General features: G+C 38.9%; 1 protein-coding gene across 1 annotated transcript in view; it reads left to right on the top strand.

Annotated features, from left to right (window-relative positions):
* Positions 1–27834, top strand: part of NSF (N-ethylmaleimide sensitive factor, vesicle fusing ATPase) — a 1516106-nt gene that overhangs the window by 1436669 nt on the left and 51603 nt on the right. The window lies entirely within an intron of this gene.

Here is a 27834-nt window from a genome sequence, read left to right as displayed (position 1 = left end):
GCCATCACCTACCCTATCAGTATCCTAGTCAACAGATCCATGCTTGAATCCTATCTCCCAAAAATTTGGAAAAAGGCATTTATTCTGCCCCACCATAAAGGTGTCAGTTCTTCAGACATCTCCAACTATCATCCTATAGCCATTTGCTCCCACATGTCCAAGATCCTTAAGAAATGCATATATAAACTTTCTCCTTAATAACCAGATTCTATCTCCTACGCAACATGGTTTTAGATCAGGTCGTAGTACTGTGACTGTTTTGATATCTTTCATGGACATAGTCAACAAAGCCCGAGACTTGGGCAATATTGTTTCTTCCCTATTACTAGACTTATCAAAGGTTTTTGATATAGTCTCTTACCCATTACTTCTAAATCAGCTCTCAAAAATTGGTGTCTCCCCTCCCTCTCTTAATTGGTTTGCAAGTTATTTGTCAGACAGACAACAGGCAGTTAAATGGAAGAACTCCCTCTTTTCATACTTTTAATTTCTCCAAGTCGTTTTGGTTTCTATTACCATGATGGGAATGGACCCCATTCCTAAGTCAAAGTATGATTAAAGTTCATGAAATTAGTATTGTTTCAATCTTTGATGTCATGCAGAAGTGCTGTTCGCAGCACCTGTAATGTGCCCAGTAATGACTCCTTGTGCAATTAATATGGAGGTGCATGCATTGGTAACATATGTAAATATGATTGTAGGTTATTTTTTACAAGACCAGTTGCTCCTACTACTGTTGGAACTGTCTGGGTATCTTTCTTCCACATTGCTGTCATTTCTGCCTGCAAATCTTGATATTTTATGACTTGCGTCTCTCTGTATGCAAGACACTGTAGTCACTGGGTGTAGCGATTTCAATGATCAGTGCTACTTTTGTCTTCTTTTCATGGACCACTATATCTGGTTTTCTCGCATCTATCTTTTGAACTGTTGGTAATGGGTGATCCCATGTGATGTAGACTTTATCATTTTCTATGAGGCTGTATGGCTTATGTTTCCACTGTTTCTCAGGTACTTCAATACCATAATGTTTACACAATCTCCAGTGCAACAGTCTTGCCACATTATTATGCCTTTCAGTATATAGTCCTTCTGCCAGTAGTATGTCACAACCAGCAAAGAGGTGTGTGACCGTTTCCAATTCTGTTTTACAAAACCTACATTTGTCTGTTTCTTACACATGTTCAGTGGACTTTGTAAACCAACATGTGCGCAGCCCACTATCTTGGGCCGCCAGTGTAAACCTTTCATATTTTGGTTTGAATTCACCTCTCCTTAACCATTCCTGCATTCAGTCTTGATCAACATAAGGTTCTCCCAGAAGTTTTCTATACTTGCAAAAATATTCATTCATTTTCCACATTTCTTGCCTTCTCATCTGATCCTTCACCTTATTATATTCTTTCTTTTGTTTTTTGGCACATTCAGTTGCCATCTGATTTGCCATCTGATTTTTATATACTTCTGGTTTGATTTTCATTCCTGCTTGATGTCGATATGCTTCTGCTAGACTAAGCAGGGAAGGCATCTTAGATTTATTCTCCTCATGTTTCAAAACTTTCACTACATTTGGGTCCTCTGAGGTCAGCAGATATGTGTGCAGTCCCATGATTGCAGATCTATACATGTAATCAGTTTTAAGAGGCCCATACCTCCTTCGGAATGGGGAATATATAATCTTGGTATGCACTGATTTTTATAAATCATTTGGTGAGCATGAAGCATCTTTCTTGTTTTCCTGTCTAATCTATTCAGCACGTTTTGGGGCCAGTCAATCACTACAAAACTGTAAGTTAGGACAGGAAGAGCAAATTGGTTTATAGCTTGAATTCTGAGTTATATGTACACGCATATGCACACACACACACACACACACACACACACACACACACACACACACACACACACACACGTTTTTGTGTGTGTTTTCAAGTGTATTGAGTCATGCAGGTTTTATCATTAGACTTTTGTTGTGCATTGACACAAACCTGTCCTTTTTGCAGGGCTGCTTGTATATATACTTCATAAGGGTGAATGCAGACAAGGGTTAAGGTGGCAGAGAAAAAGCTTAAAATCTGAAGTAATGTGGTTGTAACAGCAGAAGTAGAATAGAAGAATCATTATTACCATTTAACACTTCTGAATTGGGCCATGTGTTATCAGCGCTGTAGTTCTTGTGGAATAGAATGGTTAATGTAATTTTACTTATATCTGCAGTCCTGTAAAATTGGTTTAATAAGCTGTGCCTTTTATGAAAAAATAAAGGGTGAACTTCTGGTTATGTCAGCCAAGCAATCGAAAGACTTAATGCAAGCTTCCTCTTTTTGGGCAAATTGGTTATTTGTTCTCTCTAATTTGTCTATAATTCAGTTATTAAAACTAATTGCTGTTCAGTTAATGTCTTTAATCTGAATGGATGTCCAAGGAAAAAGCATCAGAATTAAAAAAAAAAAAAAGTTGGTCGAGCAAGTCAGGTATCTCGGTTTTCAAGGGATCAAGTGGTAGGGATCTACTTTATAACATCGAAATACCAAAATCATAAACTCCGTAATACCAAAACGACAATGCTGAAAAATGGTAAGACTGAAACTTTAAAATACCGAAACAAACTAAATGAGAAAGCTAGCTGAAGAATTACTATGAATTTAATTGTAAATATAGGTCTATGACTTTAAAGATTTGTAATACGTACCTATTCAACATGGCAGACGTTACATATGATGGCTCCAGGCACTATTGGTAATGTTTACTGAGCAGTAATGTATGATCCTCTACATGCCTTTTCCTAAATGTAGTGTGATCTTGGAGTTAGTATATTTAATTTGCAAGCTGTGTGTGTGAGGGGGGGCTTGCCCCCCTACAAAAACATAAAAAAAAAACATTAAGTTCATTTTGGTGTTTTAGAAGTAGGTATTTTAAAATGTCATTGTTCTCTTTCCTTGGCATTTTTGTTTCGGTATTATGGAATTTGCGATTTTGGTATTTCGATGTTATAAAAGTACATCCAGTGGTATAACGTCTAGGGAGTCAGAAGTTTTACTATCACAAATTGAAGAGAAGGAGAATTTGGGGAAGACATTTTACCTTATGATTATTGAGTTTCAAAAAATCACCTCATTCTTGCTGGCTAAAATTGACTCAAAGCTGAGGATGATGAGCAGGCATTGTCTATTCACCCAGACCAGTTTCTTCAGGATATTTCAGAGATGGCCAGAATAAAACCACAACTGAAGACTACAGAAGCCAAGCTGGAGTATACCGAGGCTAAGCCAAACACCCTTTTAAGTGTCAGGTTAATGGGGATCTCAGAGAAACTGGCAGCTAGAGACTGAGGGATGTCTGAGTGCTTAGGGAGTCTGTGTTTGGAATTATTTATTGAGAGATCACATAAGTTTTTTTTAAAAACCAGTGGCAGACTCCCCAAGCTGATTTCGGTCATATTTGCTTTGTATGTAAGCAAAATCGGAGCCGAAAAACTCCTCAGCAAATTCCGACCGACGTCTAAGCGTCCGTCGGTTAAAAGAAGCACAGGCTAGACAAGCTGCTACGTCGTGGTCTGGGCCTAAACAAGGTAAGCAGTAAGAGTGGAAATCTTTATGAGGTATTTGTTTCCCAACAAGTTAAACAGTTATTCACTTTTTCTGACATCGGCTGAGGCAAGAAAGAGTCCCCAACGGGGTACTTAGCTTTTTAGAAGTCTTCGGTGGTAGTAGAAGAATTCGGTAGTAGTAATCTCTGGTTCTGACCGACCGGCACTTGAACAGCTTCTGCTTCGGGCGCCACGCGGCAAGAAAGACTGAGGAAAATGGCGTCGGCTGATGCCTTTATACCCGAATAACTGCAGCTATGACGTCGGGTGAAGTGCGACACCAGCCGAGGCCAGACCCAGACTTTGGAATCCGGCCGACCGAAGGGCTGCCTGACGACAGGACAACCCATTTGTAAGGACTGCAGATGCATCCTTGAAGGACATCTGGCAGCTAGAGACTGAGGGATGTCTGAGTGCTTAGGGAGTCTGTGTTTGGAATTATTTATTGAGAGATCACATAAGTTTTTTTTTTAAACCAGTGGCAGACTCCCCAAGCTGATTTCGGTCATATTTGCTTTGTATGTATTAAAGGAGAGAATATTATCTGCAGTTTTGTCACCAAGAAAACTTATTACCTTGGAGGGACATAACATTTGTGCAGACAATGGCCATTTCCCTGAAACTTGTATGTGCCAAGTGGCTTTTCTGCAGGTGATAGTTGTCTTCAGGAGAAAGAAATGGAAAATGCTGCTTGCAATATCCAGCTAGTTTAAAAGTCTGGCTACTAGATAGCCGACACACATTTAAGACTTCAGAAGAAGCATTTATTCTGCTCCAAGTTGCTTGCAGAACAGATCAACAGCTCTTGTTTCCTGCTTCAGAAGCACCAATGATTGAACGCAGTGAAAGTTAGAGTCAAGTAAGTGGAACTTTTTCCTCTATTCACATCTCACTTGGTTCAGTGTCACAAAGCAGCATTAGCAGCTAACTAGATCATTAACTGTGTAAGTAAATAATAAACAACTTGAGTAAGCAGCCGTTTAAAAAGCTGAATGCACTGTTATGATGGGAGGGGGAGGCATATCAACTGCTTATATTAACTTGATATCACTTGTAGTGGAATTTACTGCAACTCTTCTGCTGTTGACCCTTTCAGGGCTAATTTCCTGTTTATGGGTGACCAGATAGATAGCTACTCCCTCCTCCTGGAGAGTAATGCAGAAAGTGTTGTAAATAGTTTTGTTAATGTGGGTTTAAAAGGGGAATGTGTAGAATTTGTTGGATTTATATATTTTGGATTATTTTTTATTGTTATATTTCTGTGTTTGGATGGCCAGCTTAATTTAACAGCTTTATTTTTTTGTAGTATGTTTGTATTACTTACGTTGTTGGACTTTTGGGAAACAAAGATATTTTATGATTTACTAGGTGTGTGGGGTTAAATTACTGGCTTGTTTGCTCAGTAAACTGATGGCTACTGAATGAATTACTGTGTTAGTTTGGAATGTAAATGATTTGACACTCCCTGTTAAGAACAGCGTATTTGGGTATATACAGCAAGTGGTAGTTTTACAAGATATCCACTTTGTTATATATAAGTTTGAAGGTCTTAGGTTGAAAGCAGTTTTTTCAGTTATTCAAGAGGTAGAAAGAGAACAGCCATATTGATTAAAAAGTGTATTATGTTTATTATTACTACACAAAGTACAGTTTGAAGGCTGTTTTGTGGCAGTCAAGGGACATTTTATGGCAGCATATTTCCCACAAACAGAACATCTTTAAGTGAGCCATCCAAGGGATCAAAATGAATCTTCACTACAATTAATGTTTATCTTCTGCCTAGTGCTTCATCAATATCTGTGCTATATTTAGCACTGGGATGGATAGAATGTCCGAAAAGGGTGGTACTGTGGGCGTTAGAACGGTTTCTGCAAGATCTGAAATGTATCTGTAGTGTTGGCATCAGACATACATAGATATGTAAGACTTTATGATGAGCAATGTACTTGTTTTTCTTATAGATTTTCTTCTAATCCAGGACTGACAAGTATTTTGTTACAATTCCCTAATTAACTATGCATGTTCCCTTATATCATGGCCTCATGGATTTATCGGATCATGCTCCAGTAAAGCTGTCCTTTGTTTTGAACCAAGATAATAAAAAATACACAGGAAGCTTAACTTGTATTTTTATAAGGAAGTGGCATTCAAAGTTCAATTCTGTAGGTATCTCAGTGATTTGAAAGGAATATCTCTGTGTATTGCTGACTATCCAGATATGTAAGCAAGTTTATATTTGGACTTAAAAGGTTTATACTAGAAAACACTTCTTCCATGTAAATCAAGTTTATAGGAAGCTTAATATCCTTCAAGAAAGTTTGCTAGATGAACAGTGTTGCTGCTTCTCTGAAAGTACTCCAGAAAGGAAGGAGACCATTTTTGTGTATAAAGAGTAGAATCAGTGATTCATTGGATTATAAAGTGGCACAGACTAAAGTGACTTTAAAAGTGAGTCACTTTAGTAATTCTCCATGGTCACAGAGGTTTCTGGCACTGCAGCTTTGCTCCCAGCGTAGAGGAAAGCAGATTAGTAAGATAATTTCCTTCAGGTGCTGGGAAGACAGTGATATCACCCAACGGAATTTTGCAGCAGTTTCTAAATTATTATTCTGGGCTTTACAACACACACACATGCAGACATGCACAAGATTTTCTGGCCTTGAATCATCTTCCTTGCCTATCTTTAGCACAGGAACTATTCTTGATTAAACATGTATCACACCAGGAGGCAGAGAAGTTATCTGCCAAACTTCCTCTAGGGCAAACTCTAAGTTATGATGGGTCTCAGTAGAAATTTACAAACTGGTGCTTTATAAAGTTTATTTACAACTTTTTTAAACTGGTAAATTATTTTGTCGAGGAAGGGACTCCCTCAGAATCTGGGCACCAACAGCCGTATTCTTAATTTTGAAGCCCAATAACAATCTATCACAGATGCCATGATCTAGACCATTATGAGTGCTGAATCATGATTATAAGCTGTTCTTGGCTGTAATGGTGGCAAGACTAAGCAGTTTGCTTCCTCTCGCTAGTACATTTAGACCACACAGACTTTTCTCTAAAAGAATCACCACTGATAATTTGTTTAAAACATTCCTAGTAATAGTTGTTACTTATAGAGTTGGGACCCCCCTTATTAATGGCTAGCTTAAATTCTGTGAAAGCCTTTTAGTCAGTTCATTGAGATTTTCTTTTTCTAATATTTGAACAGATGGGGTTCTCTGGCTGCTACATAGCTTTACTACAATGGCTTTATATTGATTCTACAGCAAATTTTAAGACTGGTAGTAAACCGTCTGCTGAATTTAATCTTGCCAGAGGTATGAGGCAGGATAGCACCGCCCCCTTCCCTTTGCTTTTTTGCTTCATGTTTACAGCTAATAGCTGCTGAGATAAGACAGAGTCAGGTGGCAGTTTATTACTTAAAAGGTAAAATGTATAAACTGTCAGTTTATGCAGATGATATGCTGTCATAACTAATCTCACTATGAAGAATTGGCAGGGTATAAGGAAAATATTCAGAAAATAGAGGCACTGAAGATTCATTTTGATCCCTTGGATGGCTCACTTAAAGATTTTCTGTTTGTGGGAAATATGCTGCCATAAAATGTCTACATTTGTTGTTGTGTCTTTCAGCTTTTCCTGATTAGGGGTCGCCACAGCGGAACTCCGGTCCGCTAATGATTGGCAGTAGATTTTTACATGCCGAGTTGCCAGCCCTTACGCACAACCTTCAACGAAGGTACGCCCATTCACGCACGTGTCCACACAGAAGACGCTTTAGCTGAGAATCGAACAGGACAACGTCTTACTGTGAGACGACACTACATTTAATGTTCATAAATTCCGTTAATAACTTTGTAGAAGTTAATATCAGTTATGTGGATGCGAACATGAAATCATTCTTCTTTGGAAACTTCTTTGCAACTACTTGCCTCATTGGATTCATCACTCAAGCCATAGCTTAGTTTGTGCTTCCTTTATCAGGCTCAGGGTCTTCCTGTCTGACATGTGCCTTGAGAAGGATTACTAATTTGATACTTAATTTTATATGGGGTGAAGTCAGATGGAGAAACTTGAACAATGTATTTTTGCTCCGTGTATTTACAGAGGGCCTTCCAGAGGGCTTCCAGATTTTATTAAGTGTATTAAAACAATACAAGGTAAGATATCTTGGCATTAGTTACAGAATCCTGTTCTTCAATATGGAAAAGTATAATTTTGTCGGAGTATATCCTGGTCTGTATGGTTGTAGAAAAGTAGGGAATCCCAGGATTGGTAGGATTACAGCCAAAATGATGCAACAGATTTTAACTTCATTTTTACGTAGTTTACACAAGTTGAAGATGGATGACTGGAGGTTAGACCTACTACCGATTAAATGTTCCCCATAGTTTTCTTTTCTACCAGAGGAGCAGAGGCAGTTGTTCAAACAGTTTATGATGCCAAGATACTGAAGTCAGTACCCTGGCAAGATTAGCCAATATTTTCTCAGCTGACTCTGTGGTGTTTTGGAGATGTGATCAGAATAAAATTGCAGATTAGATTCACATTTTTGAGCTGTTCTCAGTTAATTTTTCTCAAAAAAGATATTCAGCATAAATTAGATAATTACCTGAAATAGAGCAGTGAAGATCACTCCAGAACTTTGGCTGCTCGCATGGCTGATTCTTTGAAGCATTCTAAAATAGATAGAGCAGCACTTAAATTCGTTATTTTAGCCATAAAAATGTGTTACAAGGAAACTAACAACAGTACTAACAATTCAAGATGTTAAAGTTGTATTAAAACTTCACACCCTAACTTTTCCATTTTAGCTAAATGATATTTACTTTCCATATGTTTCACGGATTAATGTTAAATATTGAGGATGTTATTACTCCTACAGATACTGTCATTCTATCTGCCAGAATTTTGGATCAACAACTTTTCACTCTGTTAATTTCTCCAAATCTTTTGGGTTTCTAATGCCATGACAGGAATGGATCCCATTCCTAAGTCAAAGTATGATTAAAGTTCATGAAATTAGTATTGTTTCAATCTTTGATGTTAAGCCAGAAATGCTGTTTGCAGCACCCACATTGTGTCCAGTAATGACTCCTGTAATTCGTACGGAGTTACATGTGTTGGTAACATATCTAAGTATGATTGTAAATTATTTTTTTTATAAGACCTGTTGCTCCTACTACTACTGGAACTGACTGTGTATCTTTCTTCCACATTGCCCTCATTTTTGCCTGAAAATCCTGGTATTTTATGACTTTGTGTCTCTCTGAACTTAAGACACTGTAGTCACTGGGTGTAGCAATTTCAGTAATCAATGCTACTTTTGTCTTCTTTTCATGGACGCCTATATCTGTTTTTCTTGCATTTATTTTGTGCTGTTGATAATAGATGATCCCACGTCATAATAAACTTCATAATTTTCTTTTGCTTTTCAGCTACTTTAATATTATAATGTTTGCACAATCCCCAATGCAACAGCCGTGCCACATTATTATGCCTTTCAGTATACAGTCCTCCTGCCATCAGTATATCACAACCAGCAACAGGATGTGCAACTGTTTCCAATTCTGTTTTACAAAACCTACATTTGTCTGTTTCCCACATGTTCAATGGACTTTGTAAACCAGAGTGTATGTAGTCCACTGTTTTGAGCTGCCAATATTAACCTTTCATCTTTTGATCTTTGTAAACCAGAGTGTACATAATACACTATTTTGAGCTGCCAATATTAACCTTTCATCTTTTGATTTAAACTCACTTTTTCTGCATCCAATCTTGATCAACAGAAGGTTGTTCCAAGAGTTTTCTATACTTGCAGCTATATTTATAAAGTTTCCACATTTCTTGCCTTCTTATCTGATCCTTCACCTTATATTCTTTCTTTTGTTTTTTGGCATATTCAGTTGCCTGATTTTTTTTTTATCTACTTCCAGTTTGATTTCTATTCCCCACTTGACACCGGTAACAGATATGTATGCAGTCCCACTGTTTCAAATCTATACATGTAACCAGTTTCGATGAGGCCCATACCTCCTCCAGAACGGGGAATATAAAGTCTTGGTATGCAATGATTTTTATAAATCATTTGATGAGCATGAAGCATCCTTCATGTTTTCCTGTCCAAAACTGTCTAACACCTTTTGGGGCCAATCAATCACTCCAAAACTGTAAGCTAGGACAGGAAGAGCAAATTGATTTATAGCTTGGACTTTGTTTCTAGATATCAGTGCTGTTTTTAGTATTAATTTAAATCTTCTAAAATATTCCTTACTGAGTTTTATTCATATTTATTCATGTTTTATTGTTGATCCTTCATCAGTTCCCAAATATTTATGTAGTCCCTGTTGTTCAAGTTCCTTTATATCACATTCCTGTCCCAAACTGATATTTTCTTGGTGCTGCAGTTTTCCTGCTTTAAAGGTTGCTTTTGCACATTTATCAAGTCCAAATGACATTCTTATATCATCTGAAAATGTTTTGACTACTTGCAGTTGTGCTTTCAGTTCCTCATTTGATGAATTATATAGTTTTAAATCAACTACAAAAAGAAGATCAGAAGTCTTTACACTTTGTTGTTTTCCAGGAGCCAAATTATAGCCATGACCTAATCTGTTAAGTAGACATTTTAATGGGTTAAGGGCAAGACAAAAGAGCAGTGATGACAGAGAGTCACTCTGGAATATCCCCTTTGAATTTTTATCCCTGGAATAATAATTTATCCTTTATCATGGCTTAACTGTAAAGTGGTGTGCCACTGTTTCATGGTTGCTGTAATGTACTCAATCAGTGCAGTGTATCTTATACATTTTTAAGCACTCTCATATCCATGAGTGTGGGATACTATCAAATGCTTTCTTTTGTAATCTATACATGTCATTCTTAGATTCTTCCCCTTTTTGCAGTTCTCCATTATGACTCTATTTAACATCAAATCATCCTTTGTTCCATATGACTTTCGTTTATTACCCTTATGTTTTATTGCCATGATTGAATTTTCTTCTAAAGGACTATAAACTGTCTGCATCAATTCCAGTGTATAGTTTATATGTTGTCTGAAGGCAAATTATTGGTCTGTAGCTTTTAGGATGACTTGCAGGTTTGCTGTTAAGTATGAGTATTGTTTTTCCTGTTGTTAGCCAGGCTGGTGTCTGTTTGGGGTGCGCATATAAATAGTTCTTACTCATGGATAAATCTTCATGTAAAAATGTTGATACTTTTAACCAAAAGTTAGGTAGTGCATCTGGGCCTGGGGTTTTCCAGTTAGGAGCTTTTCGTAACTTTGTTTCAACAGCATTGTTGCTAGAGAGATGGATGTGTAGATTTTATTTATTTATTGTCATTTGATTACTGGGAAAGTCCAAGTGGATAGATGCCCATTTTCAGAGGAGACTTAGTGAGGAATGCTCCAAAGTATTACAAAAACATTTTAATAACAATTATTTTACAGTCTTCAGAAATAATGCAAAAATATCTATGGTTTAAGTAATTATACCAAATTAAACATAATTTGAAAATATTGGTTAAGAATAGATACAACCTATGTGCCACTGATTTAATATTTAGAGAAATTTTAGCCAGTTTAGAGAAATTAAAGGTAAGTTAGTATAGTACAAACAGGAATTGCAGTATGAAGTGGGAGAAGAAAAGGGTCATGGCACATTTATATAGGGAATCAGGGGAGAGAAATTGAAGTAAGTAACTGAGTGAAGAAGGGAGCGTAAGGAAGTGTAAGGTATGAATTGATACCTCATATTTAGGGATATAGTTTATCCTAGGGTTGAGCAAGAACAGAGAGTGATTTGGGCTAGGAAGTCTTTCAGAATGATTGATGGATACTGGTTAGTTTTATAGGTGATAAAAAGCTGTGTATACATTGGCTGATGGGATAGTTCTAACCAACTTAGGCTTTTTACTGCTATACTGTGGTGGGTTCTGAAAGGGGCATTTGCTGCAAATTTAGCCACTTATAGTGGTGTTCAAGTTTTGCTTTTTGTAATACATTGAGGTTAGTAAGGATGGAAGCTGTGTAAAGCATCCCTAGTTTTGGTGATTTCTTTTATGCAATTTTGTATATGCAAGTTAAATTTAAGATTTTTATCAACCATTATCTCTAATAATTTGCTAAGAGAGGTGACTTCAATGGTCGTATTATTAACAGGGAGAATTTTAAAAATTACTTTTTCATGAGAGGGGATTTGGGAGAAAAAAGAAATTGTTCTTTTTCTGGGGTTGAGCATGAGTTGTGAGTTCAAAGCCATGTTTCAGTGGCTGTTAAAGCTTCCTGAGAATTTTTTTGTTGATATGCCATGTTTTCTGATGTGCTTGCGAGTGTAGAGTCATCTGTGTATTATATTGTTTCGTGGTGCTACATTGTTCTGGTAATCCTTTCTGTTTCTGCGGATTTATAGCTCTCACCTCTGTCTTCTGCCATTTTCCTTTTATGTAACGTTGCCATCCTTTTAATGCCAAGTTGTATCCTGCAGCACAACCGTAACCTTTGTGGTTCTCAGAAATGCCAGATTCTATATCATTGTCAGGTCTAGGGTCTTTGCAGGTGGGTCTGCCATTATGGTCACTTCCTCCAACCAGTTAGTTGAAACTGATACATTGACAGAATCCTATCAGAACAGAGTTTTCACTGCAGTGTCATTTGCAAGATCTCTTTGTTCTTCTCCTTTGAATGATCAGGACTCAGAACACCTGAAACACAAAGTGGCAGATTGACAGCACAAGTCTCCTGTATTTTATTCAGACAGCATTGTTTGTAAGGGAGGTGGAGAGCAAGTTACTTCAAATGATCTTGTGAGTATACTAACTCAGTGTTTGCACAGCTGTAGGAAAAGGAGAGTTGTCCTGTAAGGGCTGTACAAAACTGTAACAATTTCAACATTACAGTAAGAAGTCTAGTGCGTAGTAGTAATACTGGAGGAGTGGAACTGGGGAGGTAACAGACTCCAAAACACACATCATCCACTTATAGAGGAATTTGTTTTGAAGGACCAAAGTTTCGCTTTTGTGGAACATTAATATTATATTTCATCCATAAAACATTCTTATGTCTGTTTTCTTCTTTTGCCCATCGCAAACAAAGAAGTAAGTAAACAAGGTAAGTAATTCCTTCACTATGAAGATTCAGCCACCTGGAGTAGAACTGCACTAGAAAACACTGATTACTGGATGTGGTTCTAACCAGGATCAAGGGGAGTCAGGGGTGTCCACGGTGAAAGCATCATTAGCCAGAAGTGGTCATGTCACTGTGTGGCTTAGAGGACACAATGGCAATAATGTAGGGCACTTTAAGGGAGTGGCTTATGATGTACTGGGGGCAGTGTCAAAGATGAGTTGGACTACTGAGGACAGACTCATGGAGTAATCAGACCTGCATGAATGGGTAAAAGATGCAGTACTCATATCTGCAACGAAGGGCTTTAGGAGTAGTGTTACTACTTAAGAAAATTAGCTATCAAATAGTGCAGAAGACAAGTCCTTAAAGTAGTGGAAGGGACAACATTGGAGGTGGAGGGGGTGCAGTGCAAAGAGGGGAAGCAGACAGATAATAGAAAAGCTAAAGGCAGCAAAGGTATAAACTGGTAAGAAGTTGGCAGTAGAGGTCAAAAGACTGGGGGAAACCAAAGGCTTCTTAGGGTATATAGCAGAAAGGGAGGATCAAATTTTGCTTGACTGAGTAAAGATAGGAGGAATAACTTGTAAGACTACGAAGAAGCAGATGTATTGAATTAATAATTTGCTTCAGTCTTTACAAAGAAATGGAAGTGAGAGAATGACAGACTGGGAAGGTGGTGGGGCAGAGCGGGGAAAAAGTGAAGAAACAGAAAGATGAAGGAGGTGGAGGAGGTGTAGAGGAATTAGCTTCCCTAAGGGAGGCTAAAGCACAAGAGCTAGATAGACTGCCTCTAAGGGTCCACCGATATCTGGCCAATACAGAGGTGCCTGATGATTGAAAGGTAGCAAGTGTGGTACCTTTTACAAAGGAGGGTAAAACAAAATACAAGTAACTCAACAAGGTGTGTAAGCCTAAGAGTAGTGTCAGGAAAGGTCTGTGAGAAATTTCTGAAAGAAAGAATGTTTGCTTTCCTAGAGACCAGCACCCTGCAAGAGAACAACCAACATGGTCTAATGGCCAGAAGGAGCTGTCAGGCAAATCCTGACAAGGGTGTATTGGTAGTAGTCCAACTGGACTTCATCAAGGTCCTTGTCTTGGTCCCACACAAGCAGCTGCTATTATTTAGTTATTAGCATTTATTTCATTTATTTACTGGGATGGTACAACTTGGGGGTCTATGTCAGCATTTCGAAAAACGAAAATGCCGAATAGCATTTGGCCGACCCATAAATGTCGAACTAAGACATTGCCGAACAGCCAAATAACCGATTTCTTTCCAAGGAAAAGAAATCAGTTGGCCAAACATCAACGCCAAACACAAACAAACATTCTTAAGTGGGAGGCTTTGCCCCCCACACCCCCCCTAACTAATTATTCTAACTACAAGACCGCACTAAAGTCAGGGAAAGGGCAGGTGTAAGGAAACGGCGAACCGCTTTCTTTCCGTTAGGAAGAAATCGGTGATTTGGCTGTTCTGCAATGTCGTAGTTCGACATTTACGGGTCGGCCAACTGGTATTCGGATTTCCGTCTTTAGAAAGGCTGATGTAGACCCCAACTTGGTATATGTAAATGCCAATTTTCAGCATGACCCAGAGAAGAAAGCTCCAATTAAGACAGAAAAAGGAGTAAGCAATATGATCAAGAAAGAAAAATTACATTTTTAAATATTACAGAAAAATTATAAACTCAAAGCAGCATTTCCACTTTAGAAAACCATTTGTAAAAAAAAGAAAGTATTAAATTAGTCTGGCTGTAAGATTAAGTATAAAGTAGATTGGGGGCACAGGCATTTGTATTGTTTAGATTACTATACATACATAAATGATATGACACTGTTTAGATGTAAGGTGATAACAGCAGCTTCAGCACTGATTAGGCACACATTAGTGGATAGCCACTTCAGCAACTGAGTAAATACAAATTAGAGACAGTTTGAACCGTTGCAAAGATTGTTGCATGTTTACAGGGATGCAAGAGTTACTGAGGGGAGTAGATGATCAAGGTAAGCAAAATCAGATTTGATCAGATATAACACCTAAGGGGATAGGGGCAGGTAGTGAGGAAGGGGAGAGAGAGTCAGTTGGAGGAAAACCAGAGAGAAAGATTTGAAAATGGGAGTACTAGGAGGTCTGTAGAAATAGCGAGTAGCACCGGTATCGGTATGTGGTAACTGGTGGGACACAGTGGGCTGTGGTTGGGGGCAGTGTCAGGAATGAGGAAAGGCAATAGTTTATTGCTACAGGGATCTTTTCTGGGTCCAGTGCTCTCCATTGTGTTTGTTTTGGTTGTATCTGAGGGTATAGTGAGCAAGATCCACTTCTTAGCTGATAAGACAGAGTTAAGAGCAACAGTGAAAGACGAGGAGAAATTCTCAGGAAAGATTTGGAAAGACTGACCAATTTGGATAAAGTGCTCAGTTGAAGTTTGGTGCAGATGAGTGACTGGATTAAAAAATATGCATACCTTCTAGGTTAGTTCAGTGTTTCAATCATGTAACTCTTTGCAAATTTTACTGATTTTACTATTATTATTTTTTTAGAGACCTAATATACCAAGTGTGATTCAGAATAAAAGATAAAATAAGAACAGAAAGGTCAGACAAGGGACCCACAAAAAGAAAAAGGGCCATGAAGCAGAGAAAACCATGTACTGCTTACACAAGAGGGCATGAGCAGGTGTCTGTACTTAAGAAGATAAATAATCTAGTTTGTTCACTTAATAGGTGTATGAAAACTAGTATTAAGCCAGGTGATAATCTGCAGTAAATTTCACGATGTTAACAAGGAATGGCTGTGAGTATATGGCGAATGTGCACTGCCGTCTTGGACTGTGACCAGTATATGCCACACCCTGAGAAGCTTCAGACTGAGTAGCTGGACAGAACAGTTACAACAAGTGGCTTCTCAGAATACCATCACCTTCAGTTGCTGTGCAGTACTATCTTACCAACAGTAACTGTTTTGGCTTATACTATTTCACACTCTTACACACGCAGCGAGTTCTAGAAGGGGCTAATAGTACCTTTTCAGCTTCTCTGATGCCTCATTGCTACCAAATGTGTCAGTCTGGCAGTTTAAGGTTGCAGTTACTGCACACTGTTAACACACGCCAACTGGTTGTATTAGTTATGGTGGCTGTAGCTATGCAATCTCAATCCAAAGAACAGATGTCAGCAGTTGCATTTCACCATTTCTGTGTAATTGTCCTTCTGTAACTCAGTAATCTCTCAGCCTTGAGCTTTCACTGTTAAATGGTAAAGTACTTTTATGCAAAGCACACTAATTAAATCTGCATAAAAGATTCACCTGTGGACAGAGAAATTCAGATACAAATTACTGAACAGACAGTTGTCTTCAGAAAATATTAACTATTGTCTAGTTGGCCCTGTACCTGCCTTCTCCCTAAAAGATGCCCAGAGCTAGCTTTTGCTAACTTCTAAGTTTAGTCAATAGTTAAGACAGACAGCGAAACTATGCAAACATGTTTAGTGTGTCCCTGGGAAGCAGGGTTTCTCTTTCTGTTGATCATGCAAAAGTTCTTTCAAGGTTCATTCTCCGCTGTCAACTTTCTTCAGAGTCCATCAACAGACAGCAGAGAATGAGAGTAACAGGGACATAACAGAAAGGAACGCATTAGTTTTTGATAACCCCACATTAGTTTTTGATAGGTTTTGTTGGAATAGGTCATCACTGGCACATGTTCAGCTAGCATGGTCTCTTTTGATAATATTCCCCTTTTGCATTTGGTCCAGTTGTCTTGACCTTTCAACTTCCTCCTAGTTCAACATTTTAAATGTCTACTCTGACTGTCTAGTTAAAAATTCCATCCTTCAGTGGTAATAATGTTTCGCTTCTATGATAGAAAGTGATAGCTTATGAAACTCTAGCTACTGACGTGTGTGCTTGTGTCTGTCTGCGTATCTCCCATGCTCACTCGTGCATTTAATTCTCAACATCTTTACTACATGTCTACTGAAAACCAGTTGCATGGCTTAGTTATGTGCATATTTTGCACATTGTGTACCCTTTTCTAGACCTTAAACAAGCTTTCTTGGGGCACCCTTATAAAATATAGAATGGGTTGAAGGCACATCCCTGTAGTTAAAATGCCAGTTTCCTTGTTTTGAAAGGCTGAGTTTCATAACTAATGCCACTTTTATGCTGGGTTGCCATGTTGAAGTTCTTTAATCTCAATTTACTCTTTTGCTGTCTGGCCCTATGTAACCATTATAAGAACTGCAATTTGTGGCAACTATGAATTTTCATGTGACAGTTTAGAGAACAAGATCAACTTCTTCACTGATAGTGCATAGTTAGGGGCAACATTGGAAAGATAAGGGGGGAAGAGGCTAAGGAGATGAGTCCAAATTAACTTGAAGCATTTCTTCTCAATGTCTGCATATGATTCCTCCTTTAGATAAAGTCCATAACATGTGGTTTGAAGCATCTACTTCAGCTATGAAGCCCCTGATAGTTATCAGGACTGGCCAGTGCATCTGGCTTACTCAAGGACTTCTTGTACTATTGGAATGCCTGCTCATCACCTGGCCTGAAAATAATCTTATCTGTCTGTTTTTTCAGGTAAGGTCTGTAAGAGGAATGACTGGCTGCATTAAGGGGAAAACTAATAATAATAATAATAGTAAATGACTATAACCAACAGTTCAAAGTAGCAACTTTTCCACCTGACAACTTGGCAGCAAGCCTTTCAGGGGTGATACCAAAGATACAGAAATAGTTAGTTTAAATAGACAGTAATTAAAAGCTGTTAAACTATAGACAAGCAAAAGAAGAAAAAAAAGCATTTGTGAAAAGCAGTGCTAAAAGGCAACATTCAGGAAAAAGCTCTCCAATTATTCTAAACAAAAGTATTGCATTTGATTTTATACACACACACACACACACTTATATATATATATATATATATATATATATATATATATATATATATATATATATATATATATATACACACGTATATGTATATATCTGTATTTTATATGGTTTACCTTCACTTGGTCAACAGACACGAATCCAAAAGGTAAACCACTCTTCCTCTACAATGGAAAGAAAAGTCAATGTCCTACAATGCGTGCGCTGAAAAGAAACATTGCTGCATGTAAACACAACATTACATTAAAAAAACCCACAAAAACATAATTTTTTGCAGGGGCACAGCCAACTAATTATATATACTAACTCCAAGGTTGTACAGTCCTGGGGAAAGGGAATATTCACCTACCTAGGGATTATCTATCATGCACACTTGTCAGCCATCTGTATAGTCAACCAAATGCGGTCAATAAAGCAAATGTTGGCCAAGCTCCCTGTCAAACAAAGCAATGGAACCTGTATCTATATTTATATCTCTGTCTATTGCTATAGTCATCTAGTGTGTACTTCCTTTATAATTTAAATAAGTTTATTGTTGTTCTAAACCTATGGCTTTTAAACTATAAGGTTATCCACCTGATAATTTAAAAACGACCTACCAAAGGACTAATGCACATGTTCCCAATGTTTCTAACATGTTCCTGTAATCTTACATTAAATTGTCTCCCTGGTCTTGCATGTGTAAATTATTTTGCAGGCGCAAAATAAAGTGGATAGCAACATATATCCTGCATTTTTTAACTCTTTACATAAGCCTCCTTTCTGTGCTCTTTATGCCCAGGTTACCTGAAAATGGAATATCTTAGGCTAGGGATAGAAGTGTCCAGTGTTAGGCCATTGGGACTACTTCACCCTCTAGCCCCATTCAGGAGTCCACTCTGTACACACACACACAATAATCCCCTGCTCTTGAGAATCTGAACTCTCTTTGGCTACCCCTCTCAAATCCTGTCCTGTAAAATGGGATCTGATAGTTGTAACTGCCTCAGCTCTTTTTGTAATCCTCCCAAGTTCTCCTTCCATTGGAGTCTAGTATCTATTGACAGCTGTGTCTCAGATGTATAATTTTCATCTTTTTAGGGTAGAATATGTTAGTGCTTTTCCAGTTTTGGTTTTCTGTAGTGAATCAACTGTGCAAAATGATGTTAGTTAATCAATAAACAGATATGTTGATTTTCTTTTTAGTATAATATCTGGTGAAGTGTGTGTATTCACATGAGCGCACACACACACACACACACACACACACACACACGTATGTATTTTAAATAAATCTTTATCTTTACAAACTTAAAATAATACCTCTCCCTCCCTTCTACAAACCCGCTCTAACAAAATTTTCCTAGTGACCACTTCAAAAGAGCCTTGGAACATTGCGACTGGTCTCCTATCAAACCCTTTCATTAGATAAAACAGATGATTACTTCAACTCCACATTCCTAAATATCCTCAACCAACTAGCCCCCTTAAAAACAATCAGGATACATAGCAACCACACCCCTTGGCTCCAGAAAACCACAAAAGCCCTACTTAGAGCCAGAGATAAAGCCTGGAAAACCTGGCGCCACACCAGATCACCCGCTGCTAGGCAAACCTTTCACGAGCTACAGAACAAAGCAAAAAAGCAGGTTAAGCTCGATAAACACAATTACCATATCACTCAATAAAACAAATACAGTACCAAACTGCAAAAATTCTGGGCAACAGTAAATAACATCCTGCCACCACTCCCGCCCCCAACATAACAGTTACAGACCTTGACATAACCTCCAGCTTTAATAAATGTTTCACCTCCTCAGTACTCAAACTCTTAAACAACATCACTTCCTCCAACACCCCACAACCACCTCAGTCCCAAATCAATATCATACCTTTCGCACTTAAGTCTGTTCCTACTTCTACTGTCCAAAAACTCCAAATTGCATCCGCAGCTATAGCCTATCCCATTTCACTTCTAATAAATAAATCCATCACCGAACACTCAGTTCCATCTCTGTGGAAAACCTCATATATTATACCACTCCACAAAAGTGGCCCCTCCCTAGACCTTTCCAACTATCGACCAACTGCAATTCTCTCACCCCTCTCTAAGGTCCTAGAAAGATGTATTCATCACCAGTTCCTCTCCTGTCTCCTCACCAACAACCTTCTCTCCTCAACCCAACACGGATTTCGCCCATCCCACAGCACCATGACTGCCCTACTCAAATTCACCAATACTGTAAACTCCCACAGAATCTAGGTAGATTAGTCTCAGTTACCTTCCTAGATTTTTCCAAGGCATTCGACAGTCTTACATAATAAACCACTGTCTTGTCTGTCTGACCTCAACCTTAACAACCCCACCCTACTCTGGTTTAAAAGTTATTTAGATAACCACCAACAATCTGTCAAATGGCATAACTCTCTATCCCCCCCCCACTCCCAACCTCCTTAGGCGTGGCACAGGGATCAATCCTAGGACTCATTCTTTTTAATATCTTCACAAACCAGCTCCACTCAGCTACCTCTAAAGCTGACATAGTCCAATACGCTGATGACACAACTCTCATATGCTCTGCACCCAACATCCAACTTCTCCAACAAAAAGCCCAAGAAGCCTTCTCTGAAATAGAAAACTGGCTTAGCAACTCATACTAAACACCAAGAAAACACAACTAATGCTATTCCACTCTACTAAAACAAGCAACCTTACCTTCATTATACTCTCTGCCAACAAAACCCATATCACACTCCTAGGAGTTACCATTGACCAGCAACTCAAATTCACAAAGCACATATCAACAACCATCACTAAAGTCCACAAAAACCTAGGTTCCCCTCTATCGCTGTAAAAGTTATCTAACCACCAAATCTCGAATTGCAATAGCCAGGACCCACCTCCTACCTTACTCTACTTTATGCATTTTCTGTACAAAACTGACCTTAATAAACTTTCCATCGATTACAACAAAATCGTTAGATTCCCCACCAGAGCCAAATCACGATCCCACCACTGCCTTTCCCTACAAGCCTTGCACTGGCTTGAATTTCCAAACCTATTAAGGTACAATCAACTCAGCCTAGCTCATCTAATTTTGTACTATCCCGAGAAAACCCCTGATCTGACTGGCATGCTGAACTTCTACAAGTCAAATAGACAACTTCGGTCCTCCAACAAAGCCTTAATCAAAACCATCCCATGCAAAAACAACTCCAGGGAATCACTATTTACCCATGAAATAGCAAAAATGTGGAACAACCTTTCTCCTGACCTCAGACTACAAAACTCCACACCCTTCTTCAAAAGCCTACTTAAAACATACCTTTTCACCAGCCATCTATGCAACTGTATTTGATCCCCTGAAGCCTCATCTACTCACTATTTCTACACCCCATCTGCCCTGGACAACACAAACAACACACTCTAACTATACCTATCCACGTGTGAGCAATAACCTGTATATGAGTATATGTACTTGTGTGTGTGTGTGTGTGTGTGTGTGTGTGTGTGTGTGTGTGTATATATATATATATATATATATATATATATATATATATGCTTGACTGTATATATGGAAACTTAAACATTTATATACTCTTATTCAGTTGTGAATTATCTTGCGATGCTCTACCAGGTTCTTATATACTCTCATTGTATACTTTGTACATTTGTATTTTCAACCAAAAGGGGTAGTATCCTCTTATTGTATTCTAACTGTTGTAAAATCTACAGTCTGTATGCTACTTCTCTGTAATGTCTCTTTTGTAAATTTTTCTTCTCTCTGTAAACTTATGGAGTTTTTCTCCCCAGGACTCCGCTGAAAAGGGATACTTGCTGTCCAGTCGGACTATCCTGGCAAACAAATGTTAAGTAAATATAAAAGTAAATAAATATGAACTCCATTAAAAACCAATATTAAACTCACCCATCTGAAACATTTTAGTCACATGGTGGTTGTTCAGTTACTATATTCATCTTTATTTACGAGATAGTTTTATTTTCCAGTCCAGCCAGTTTTTACTTTTCTGTCAATCTTCCTTTTACATTTCTTCCTTCTCTTTAGTAATACTACAGAAAGTGTTGTATAATTTGGATTACAGCAAAGACTGAGATGTCATGATAGTCACCTGACTACACTGGACTGGACTCATGGAAAAAAGGCCGAAACCAAGATGAGGGTTTTTAAAACCCCTCACTCCCCCATAGTTTGATACAGGTAGCTAGCAGAATGTAGCCCAAAAGACTATGTTTCATATTTGATTCTTGATTATGCAGGGAATGCTGTTTTATAGTAGGACTGTGAAGGATAACATATTGCCTTGTTTCTTTATACCAGTTGTGCACAACCTTTTTGTGAGGAGGGCCACTAAACAAATTCTTAATGCATCTATGGGCCATTTCAAAACATAAGTCATTACGAGTTAACAATAGGTAAAGGCAGGTTTGCCAGATTTCTGACAGGCCAGGTAGTGACAAAAAAAAAAGTCTTTCACACTAAGTGAAGACCAAAAAAAAGGTCTTTAATGTTCCACATTAAACACAAGTAGCTTTGTGTTTGGTGATTTTTGATTGGCCCACATGCCGGTATACAAGCCAATCAAAAAGTCACACAGCTGACCCTCTTCTGTTCAATGCATAACATCAGGTAGTTCCGCATTAAACAGAAGTAGCTCCGTTTTGCGAATTTTTTTTTTTTTTTTTTTTTTGATTGGCTCGTATACCAGCATATAGGCCAATTAAAAAAAAACAAAGCAGAGGCTGTTTCGCCGGAATTTTCACCAGCTTAAATATAAACCCCTATGTCACTAGATGGATTGCAAACTGGCTCAAGGACAGAACCCACATGGTTAGAATTGCTGGAGCCATGTCAGACTCCAAACCAGTTACAAGGCTCAGTCCTGGGACCTCTCTTGTTCGGTATATATTTCTCAGAGGTACAGGCCAACACGGAAGGACTGTGGCTGACCAAGTTCGCAGATGCCTGCAAACTGGGCGCCATAATCGACTCTCCAGCCGACACAAGCATCCTCCAAAAGGGCCTCATAGAAACAGACAACTGGTGCCAGAGCCATGGCCTCAAGCTAAATGCCAAAAAGTGTATAGTCATCCCCTTTGGCAAAAACAAAGTGCCCACAAATTACCACATAGGTGGTAATCCATTAAGTACAGAAGAAGTAATTAGGGACCTGGGGACCCAAGTTGATAGCAATCTCTCATTTGACAACCACATGGCCAAAGTGGTTAGAAAAAATGTTATATAGCCCACCTAATCATGAAGGGATTCACATCTAGATCAGGGGAGGTCATTGTGCCTCTTTACTCATCCCTCATCAGGCCCATAATTGAGTACAATGCTCCTTTTGGGATGTACCTTACCAGACACCTGCAGCAACTGGAAAGACCCCAAAAGTACCTCACCAAGAGGATCAAAGGGCTCAAACAGATGCCATATGCTGCCCGGTTAAAGAAACTCCAGCTCTACTCAGTGGCATACCTCCTGCTCAGAGGCGATCTGTGCCTGACATATAAAGCCATGTCCAACCTGGAATTAATGGACATGCTGCACCTCAGAAAATCCAAATCCCATCGAGCTATGCGCTCAAGAGACTTGAACCTCAGCACTGGAATAAATAGGACATGCTGGAGGGACAGATTTATAACCCAGAGGCTCCCTTCACTCTGGAATAAAATCCCAGTCCAGGTTAGGCAGAGTCCCTCATTGACTCTTTTCTAGAGGAACCTTGATGAGTGGATGGGAGATCGTAGGTTTACCCTGGGTATCACTTCTGTGTCACTGTTAGACAGAGGCACAGTATACTAACCTCGAAAAAGGGCATAGCAAAATGAATTTAAAATGGGTGGCGAAAGCCAAGCACATTCTGGCTAGGCTTATAAATTCCCTAGGGCAGATAGCCTAGTATGAACCTATGAACCAGTGTGGGACTAGGGATTGGGCTGCTGATCCCAGGACAGTCCCGCTCAAATAGGGATGTCTGGCAACCCTGTGTACAGGTGACTGGCATTTTTACTTAAGACAGCAGTCGTGAAATTGCCTGTTTTCTACATCAACTTTGCATTTAACTTTTTTCTGGCTTGCAGCCATGACTTATTACAAAGTCTTAAAGAAAGTTACTACTGTTGACAGACTATGAGTTATAAACAAGAAAGAATAGTTACTTCTGCAGCTAAAATTAGAGGTGTGCGCAACTGCAGTCAGTTAGGTAAGTAAGCACGTGCTGGAAAGTTTGCATCACTGGAGTAAGGCATACTATTTTTTCACTTTTTTTTTTTAATTTTTTTGTTTACTCTCTGGGGGTCGGATTTGGCCCCTGAGCAAGGACGTTTTGCACCACTGCTTCATACTAAATATGGAGTTTAAATATGTGTGCTGAATAATAGAGTATCTTACATGTTCACCATGATCTTCTGACTTCTTTATCCAGGAGTTGGATTCAGTCCCCTTCCTTTAATGCCACACATATCTTTAAATCCTATTCCAGAGTTGCAGCTAGGCATTTGCCAGCTGTTACCATGGTGTTCTTTCTTTAAATCATTTGCTGGTTGTTACCATGATGATCCTTCCTTAAATTTCTATTGTTTATATAATTCAATTAATTTATGTGTACAGCCCAGCCAGTTTTGTGTCTTTTTTTTTTTTTTTCGGTTAGGGGAGTCGCAGCGCGGAACTCCGGTCCGCTAATGATTGGTAGTTGATTTTTACATGCCGATTTACCGGCTCTGACGCACAACCTTCAACGAAGGTATGCCCATTCATGAATGTCTCCATGCAGAAGACGCTCTAGCTGAGAATCGAACTGGACAGCGTCTTACTGTGAGGAGCCAAGCCAAGCCAGTAAGAGTCTTAATTCCTCAGGTTATGAGAAACAGCTCTCTATGTAAGTTTAAAAACTATGTCACTTTATCACAAGAAGGTTGCCTAACAGATTATGCCATTTCCAAGAAGGCAGTCTTGGTGCTACTTTAACTGGGCCCAAAACATTGTGGCCAAAAGTTCTCTAACCATTCTTGACATGGAAGGATTTTGTTTCCAATATAACCTTTGCCTTTTCCCATTATCTTCTTTTTAGAAATGCTTCAGTGCAACAGTTGGTGGAGAAATGAAATGCAAAGTGCGTATTAATAAAGACTGCTTCAGTGTCACAAAGCAGAGGTTCAAAGAGAATCTGAATAGTAAATAACATTATTTTTTGAGTAACAGTGTTCTGTGCTTCATACACTTCTATTTTTACTCAAGGTTTAAAAGATTGTTATGATGCATATAGGGTTTGAATGCTAATGGTTGCCCAGAGTTTTGTACTTTGTGCTCGTCCGTTACTTTTAGTTATTTGATGTGCAGAATGAGAGTACATTGAAGGTGTTTGTCATTTTTTCAAGTTGTTTTCACTATAGCCTTAGAAATGTAAGTGTACATAAACATCCTTCAGATTACTTCCCTGGTCTCATGTCACAGTTGAAATTATGCGACTGATGGAAGTGTCTGGCAGCACATAGTTGCCCTCACCCACCCATCCCAAGCCACCTTGTTGGAAGAAAATGTGGAAGTTAAAGGAGGCACACGGCAGGATGAAATGTGTTTGTATACGCCTGTGTTCATTATTCATGACTCTGTTAAAACTTGCATAACAGCAAGGTTTTGCATTGACTAGATGTCACCTCAGGGAACAAAGTCATTTATCTGCATTACTTCTCTCCTATGCTGTCTGTCTTTTCCTCCACACACCCCTTTTCCAGAATTTAGCAATGTAGCTATAGGCAATCTAGTAATCGGTTGCTCACTTGGCTGATTAAATACTTTTTCTCGCCATGGGTATGAACAGGATGAACTGTTGGACAGCTGCATTTCTGATACAATTTTCTGAGGATTATTGGTTTGCATTTACTGACTCACATTTATTTCTAATACACCTGAACTTTGGATTTATGTTCACTGTTGAACCTTTTTGAATTATAACATGGTGTTTTGAAAGATTAGATGCATACAGGATATATGTATAATCCACCCTGGTACACTACGGCAACTGCACATACATTCTTTTTGGCTTTGTTCAGTCACGTTTCTAAGTTTCGTTAAACATTGCCAAGCAGTAGTAAATTTGACATTTAATTGTATGTAAGGTATGTTATGTAACGTGTGTGTGTGTGTGTGTGTGTGTGTGTGTGTGTGTGTGTGTGTGTGTGTGTGTGTGTGTGTGTCAGTGTCAGTCTGTCTCCATTTGTTCAAAAAGCTGAACTGCCCACCTTCTAGTTCAGTTTCTGTCCCTGTATGGGACTCGTGTGTTTGCTGCCCCATTTCATATCTGTCTGAGTGTGATTGTCAAATACAAATCACTGAGTTTTATGACTTAACTTCTGAAGGTTATTTGTATTTGGATATTTGTCACTTGATGAACAAAAGTGTTTGTATTTTGTAAATTTAATGGCACAAAGTGAATTATTTTGCCACCGAAAATGATTTTCCCATTTTGTGACCAGGCATGCTGGTATGGTCCTGTTTTGTTTCTTGGTACCCGCTTTTGTAGTGTAATGCTAAACAGTACTCTGCTGTAGCCGTTTGTTCCACTTTGGTGTACTCATCCTAGCTTGGGGGTTTCAAGAGAGAATATGGCAGAGGAAGTTTCTGCTGTAGATATTCAGATGGAAGCAGAGCTTTTCATCCCAAGTTTTACGTGCTACCCTCCTCATTGATTATGCAGTGTGGTAGTCTGTCTTAGGGAAGCATTCTTACACTGAAAGAGTTGTTGCATGCTTGTCTGCCCACTTTCTCCTCTTTTGGAATACAGTGAAGCCATAAGGATTTTTGTATCTTATATTGTTCTGTCATTCTTTTGAGTAACCATTACTGGTGAGTATATCACTGTCATTTTGCAGTGTTGTAGTTATTGTTCTAGTGGTACTCTTTGACAGGTGAGAAAGGAAAGAAACGGAAAAGGGTTTTAAAAAATGTCAGAAGTTTGGACACAATATCCCACCCCAAGGCAGTCATGATTTATGTGTAGTGTGCGTGGGTGTAGAACACTTAACAGAGGGTTGTCAGATGTACGAGGCCTTTGGACCAAGAGCTTACTGCCCCTAGACAAAGAGGTCCTAGAAACCCTCTGACAAGCATTCTTATCAGACTAAAATTCGGAATTAAGGAAAAGGTGATCTGAATACTCATGGTCTTCTTCAGCTCTGAAGGTCTTGGGAGCAGAATTGACTTCAGTGGCCACATATTCTCCTCCACTGGCACCACAACTGTTGGCGCCAGTACTTATATCGGACAAGTCACCTAAAGAGCTACTAAGTAGGAGTTCTTTAGGATTCTGTCACAACCACCCCAAGTTTCATCTCTTTGATCCTTTGGGTCTTAGAAAAGTACATATGAAGCAGATTTGGATCACATGATGAGGGGATTTCTTAAGATGCAGATTGACATGGAAATTCTCATTTCCCATTTCATTTGGTTCTGAATGTTGATATGGCTCACCCTGAATCCTCCTTAGTAGCTTCTTTCCTGATGGGAGTTTCACTACTGGTGGCTTTGGAGCTGTTCCTGGACCCAAGAGCTGTTCCTTCATTGCTGGGCTACTGTATCCAACTTGGCATTAGAAGCATCAGATTCAACACACTTGACCCAGATATTTTCAGAGCAGGGGCTGTTTTGGAACCAGTGGTTCAACACTGCGACCTCAGCACCTTCATCAGAGATATCTTACACAACCCTATTGTCAGTGTTGGAGACTTAGGCCTTTGAAACTGATCCCCTCCTCAGAGTCATCCACCCTGTTTCAGTGATCCCGTATTCTGCACCATTTGTGCCTCCTCAGGGGAAACTGTTTTGGTTACAGAGAGGCAGTATCTTTTCATAAGGCAGCAGGTGGTACTGCATTTCAGAATATGGTGAAGATCCTTTCTTCTCCCTTGAGAGTAGGCATTTGTGAATCGGTCCTTCTGAAGCTGGGCAAAATTATCTGGATCCACCCTCCTCTCCTTTCAAGGACAGAAAGCATTGGGCTTAGGCTGCACTGTCATTGTGGCAGTGGCAAAAAAAGAAGCTGAGCATGGATACAGCCATTGTTCCTTTGCCAATGACAAGTTAAGGAACTGGGTGTATGCTTCATGCACTTATACCAAGAGCCCTAAACTACTCCACTCATATGAATTATTTTCAGAGTGTTTTGGCACAACAAGCACTTGCAATTTTGAGAAGACCCCCAACATCAGACTCTAGGAAACAA

The sequence above is a fragment of the Protopterus annectens genome, chromosome 13.part0 (assembly GCF_019279795.1).
Source record: "Protopterus annectens isolate FY-2018-M chromosome 13.part0, PAN1.0, whole genome shotgun sequence".
Lineage (NCBI taxonomy): Eukaryota > Metazoa > Chordata > Ceratodontiformes > Protopteridae > Protopterus > Protopterus annectens.
Note: the sequence above shows the minus strand (reverse complement) of the source record. Positions and strands in the feature narration are given on the sequence as shown.